This window comes from Rhinoraja longicauda, chromosome 5, assembly GCF_053455715.1.
Source record: "Rhinoraja longicauda isolate Sanriku21f chromosome 5, sRhiLon1.1, whole genome shotgun sequence".
NCBI lineage: Eukaryota > Metazoa > Chordata > Chondrichthyes > Rajiformes > Arhynchobatidae > Rhinoraja > Rhinoraja longicauda.
Window position 1 is genome coordinate 66,645,706 of NC_135957.1, and position 4,737 is coordinate 66,650,442.

Sequence of the window (4,737 nt, forward strand, 5' to 3'; positions counted from 1 at the left end):
ACTGTCTTCTTCGAAGACTTCGCCGAACTGAACATTTCGGGCGCCAAAAGCGCACATGACCACGCTGGCCAATCAGCGATGTCGCTCCCTGGACCAATCCCCATGGTTGCGTTCACACGTGACCTCGCTGGCCAATCTGAGGGTTCGACGACCTGGACCATTCTCTATGGTCGCTACAGGGGTGCCTTAAACAGAGATTCATTTGTCTGAATTAAAGGGAAATCCCCTGTTCAAAACACTAAGATGCACCAAATAGTTGATTCTATGTCTAACTGTCAGACTTACTGGAGCCATGTATTCCCCATGTATTCCCTATGTATTACCCATGTGTTCTCCAACCTACATTTGTATGGATTCTCCTTGCAATATAGAGGAATACATCTCAAGCAAGTGACAGAAAGCAATGGTATTGGAAAAGTTTGGGGTGATGACTTATGCCAGCCACAGTGAGGCCCACCGGAAATTGGAGGAACAGCACCTCATATTTCGCTTGGGCAGCTTGCAGCCCAGCGGTATGAACATTGACTTCTCCAACTTTAGATAGTTCCTCTGTCCCTCTCTTCCTCTCCCCCTTCCCAGTTCTCCCTCTATCTTCCTGTCTCCACATATATCCTTCCTTTGTCCCGCCCCCCTGACATCAGTCTGAAGAAGGGTCTCGACCCGAAACATCACACATTCCTTCTCTCCTGAGATGCTGCCTGACCTGCTGAGTTACTCCAGCATTTTGTGAAATAAATACCTTCGATTTGTACCAGCATCTGCAGTTATTTTCTTACACTACTTTATGCCAGCCAAGCAGATGATCAAAAAATGTGCTTTCTCTAAATATATACTTACTTCATAAAATATAGAATATACAAATGGGATATGGCATTGCCTTCATTCATGGTACCTAGCACAGAAATAGGCCTCCAGCCCAACTCGCCCATACAGGCCAAGTTGCCGAACTGTGATAGTCACCTTCACCCGCATTTAAATATTTTTAAAACTTTTCAATAGTACCTGCCTCTAACGCTTCCTTTAGCAGCTTGTTTCATGTAGCTACACCCTTTGTGTGAAATGCTCGCATCGCCTGATCTTTAAAATGTTCCCTTCTCACCTTAATCCTATGCCCTCTAGTTTTACACTCCCCTACCCTGGGAAAATGACTGTGACTATCTGCAGTAATGATGCCTATCATAGTTTTATAAACCTCTGTAAGGTTACCCCTCAGTCCCCTTTGCTCCAGGGAAATCAGTCCCAATATGTCCAATCTTCCCTTATAACTCAAGTCTGCCAGTTAGATCAGATACGTTAATCTTTTCTGCACCCTTTCTAGCTTAATCACTTTAGAAGACTGAGGGGGGATCTTATAGAAACATATAACATTCTTAAGGGGTTGGAGAGACTAGATGCGGGAAGATTGTTCCCGATGTTGGGGAAGTCCAGAACTAGGGATCACAGCTTAAGGATGAGGGGGAAGTCTTTTAGGACCGAGATGAGAAAACATTTCTTCACACAGAGAATGGTGAGTCTGTGGAATTCTCTGCCACAGAAGGTACTTGAGGCCAGTTCATTGGCTATATTTAAGAGGGAGTTAGATGTGGCCCTTGTGGCTAAAGGGATCAGGGGGTATGGAGAGAAGGCAGGTACAGGTTACTGAGCTGGATGATCAGCCATGATCATATTGAATGGCGGTGCAGGCTCGAAGGGCTGAATGGCCTACTCCTGCACCTATTTTCTATGTTTCTATGTTTCTATCCCTCCAATAGCATGGTGACCAGAACTGCACACAATTCTTCGTATACTCTAACCAAACATATATTTTCCTATGATGCTTATAATATGGAAAATGTCATCATTTTTGCAGTCCCCATTTGTTAGTGATAAGATTACACACAGCCCAGAGTTGCTCAGTGTCCAGTGGAGACAGCACCCATTACACTTGTTCTTCTCCACAAAGCCTTTGTAATGGATGCATCAAGCTTAGAGTGTCACTCAGCATGTATTCCTGGACTGTGTTTATTGTCATCATTTGGTTTCAGATCACTTCTTGCAGGCAGTGACTAGTGGGGTACCGCAAGGCTCGGTGCTGGGACACAGCTATTTACAATATACATTGGATGAAGGGATTAAAAGTAACATTAGCAAATTTGCAGATGACACAAAGCTAGGTGGTAGTGTGAACTGTGAGGAAGATGCTATGAGGTTGCAGGGTGACTTGGACAGGTTGTGTGAGTGGGCGGATGCATGGCAGATGCAGTTTAATGTGGATAAATGTGAGGTTATCCACTTTGGTGGTAAGAACAGGAAGGCAGATTATTATCCGAATGGTGTCAAGTTAGGAAAAGGGGAAGTACAATGAGATCTGGGTGTCCTAGTGCATCAGTCACTGAAAGGAAGCATGCAGGTACAGCAGGCAGTGAAAAAGCCAATGGAATGTTGGCCTTCACAACAAGGGGAGTTGAGTATAGGAGCAAAGAGGTCCTTCTGCAGTTGTACATGCCCTATTGAGACCGCACCTGGAGTACTGTGTGCAGTTTTAGTCTCCGAACTTGAGGAAGGACATTCTTGCTATTGAAGGAGTGCAGCGTGGGTTCACGAGGTTAATTCCCGGAATGGCGGGACTGTCGCATGTTGAAAGACTGGAGCGACTGGGCTTGTATACTCTGGAATTTAGGATAAGAGGGGATCTAATTGAAACATGTAAGATTATTAAGGGATTAGACACGCTAGAGGCAGGAAACATGTTCCCGATGTTGGGGGAGTCCTGAACCAGGGGCCACAGTTTAAGAATAAAGGGGAAGGCCATTTGGAACGGAGATGAGGAAGAACTGTTTCACTCAGAGAGTTGTGAAGCTGTGGAATTCTCTGCCTCAGAAGGCAGTGGAGGCCAATTTTCTGGATGCTTTCAAGAGAGAGTTAGATAGAGCTCTTAATGATAACGGAGTCAGGGGATATGGGGAGAAGGCAGGAACAGGGTACTGATTAAAGCGGGAACTTTAACACCAAGGAGCTCGCAGTCTCGGGTTGAGACCGACGTCGGGAGGCTCCAAAAACCACACGATGTTCGACAAGTCCCGACCCGGGTCCGATCGCTCAGTGCGGGGGAGCTGAGAATCCCCCCCTGATGCAGGAGCTTGATCACCCCGATGAGGAATGCCTGCCGCCGGCTACGGGAGTAAGATCATCCTGTCAATGGAAGGTGAGAGGCCCCCAACCGCTGGAGGACAAAAAAGGGAGAGATTGAACTTTTTTTCGTCTTCCATCACAGTGGGGAATGTGGAGGGTCACTGTGGTGGATGTTCATGTTAAAATGTATTTTGTGTGTTCTGTTGCTTTTTATTGTTTCGACTGTATGGCAAATGAAATTCCTCATATGTTGCAAAACATACTTGGCTAATAAAGTATGATTATGATTATGATTATAATTATGCTAATGATTATGATATTCATAAGTCATAGGAGGCTATTCAGCCTATGGTGTCTACTCTGCCATTCAATCATGACTGATCTATCTTTCCCTCTCAATACCATTTCTCCCCTTAACCTTGATGCCAAGACCAATTCTTATACACTTGCACACAATCCATGTCCCTCCATTCCCTATGCCTATCCTCAAGTCTCTTTAATGCCACAATCGTAGCTGCTTCAACAACAAGCCCTGGCAGCATGCTCCTGGCACGCACCATCGTCTGTTTAAATTACTTGCTTCACATTTCTCCTTTAAACTTTGCCCCTCTCACCTTAAAATTATGCCTTCTAGTATTTGATTTTTCCATCCTGGGGAAAAAAAGTTTTGAATGTCTAACATATATCTGCCGCTCATAATTGTACATACTTCTATCAGATTTCCCCACAACCTCTGGCATTTCAGAGAAAACAATCCAAGTCTGACCAGCTAATACCCTCTAATCTAGGCATAATTCTGGCAAACTTCCTTTGCACCCTTTCCACTGCCTCCACATTCTTCCTGTAATGGGGAGACCAGAAATGCACACACTACTCCAAGTTGCAGTTGGGTCTAAGGGATTTGATGGGCTGTGGAATAGCGAGGGAGAAACCTAGTCCCCTTGAGTAAGAGAAGGCCTTTAACTGAATATCACACACAGATATGATGAGCATGTCCTGCAAAATGAACTTTGAGGAGGATATTAAAACTGGATACTACAAGGGCCCGGATAGCTCAGTCGGTAGAGCATCAGACTTTTAATCTGAGGGTCCAGGGTTCAAGTCCCTGTTCGGGCGTTGACCTTTTGCTACATCAAACACACATCATTGATGTACAGAGGGATCTTGGGATCTGAGTCCATAGCTCTGCGAAAGTGGCTACACAAGTAGATAGATTGATAAAAAAGGCCTATGGTATGTTTGCCTTCATCAGTCAGGGTACTGAGTGCAAGAGTCAGGCAGTCGTGTTGCAGCTTTATATGCCTTTGGTTAGGCTACATTTGGATTATTGTTTGCAGATCTGGGTGTACCATGACAGAAAGGATGTAGAGTCTTTGGTATGGGTGCGGCAGATGTTTACAAGAAAGCTGCCTGGATTAGATAGTATTAGCAAAAAGGAGAGGTCGGACAAACTTGGATTGGATTTTTTTTTCTCTGGAATGTTGGGGGCTGAGGGGAGATTTGGTAGAAGTATATAAATATATGATAGGGTAGACAGTCCGAACCTTTCTCCCAGGATGGAAATATTAAAGATTAGACGGCACAACGTTAAGATAAAAAGGGCAAAGTTTAAAGGAGATGTGTGGG

The 4,737-nt window shown here is 44.8% G+C and overlaps 1 non-coding gene across 1 annotated transcript; it reads left to right on the forward strand.

Moving 5' to 3' along the window:
- Window positions 1–4,154: 4,154 nt before the first annotated feature.
- trnak-uuu (transfer RNA lysine (anticodon UUU)) lies at window positions 4,155–4,227 on the forward strand. Its single transcript has one exon. It is a non-coding gene; the product is annotated as a tRNA-Lys (tRNA).
- The last annotated feature ends 510 nt before the right edge of the window (window positions 4,228–4,737 follow it).